Raw genomic sequence first — 538 nt, 5'->3', positions numbered from 1 at the left:
TTACAAGTATGTGTTACCAGTGTTTCTTCATTTCTTTGTTTTGTTGAATAATTCAGCGGAAAGCGAAATAATTCCATTATGTTATTTATTTCTTTGTTTCGATATTTTTTTTGTTCAATTAGGCTGAAAATTAATAAAATATTCAGTATATTGCTTCGTTTTTATTCTTTAATTCTGCTAAAAGTTACACGTATATACATAAAAAAATATTTTAGCGCGTTTTTAGTTTCCGTTGATTTTAGGACGCTATTATACTGTTACGTCTCTGGTCGTTAGTTAATTTCCCGTATAATTTCTTTCCGATGAAACTTTAGCGACACAAGTCCTTTCTTAAATAAAACAAGTTTATTCTTTCTCAATTCAATTTTGCAATACACTTAATTTCCACAGCCAATTTAACTTAACTAATTTTATAAAAACACGTTATAATTCACAGGGAACGATTCACGCACTTACTTACTACCGCGCTTGACTCAATTATCCGTCTCTGTCTGTCTGCAATTTCATCCCGATTAATTGTCTGGCGCACTTATATACA

Source organism: Limulus polyphemus, unplaced genomic scaffold, assembly GCF_000517525.1.
Source record: "Limulus polyphemus unplaced genomic scaffold, Limulus_polyphemus-2.1.2 Scaffold1, whole genome shotgun sequence".
NCBI classification, from domain to species: domain Eukaryota; kingdom Metazoa; phylum Arthropoda; class Merostomata; order Xiphosura; family Limulidae; genus Limulus; species Limulus polyphemus.
The sequence above is the reverse complement of the archived record's forward strand: the minus strand, read 5'-3'. Positions refer to the sequence as shown.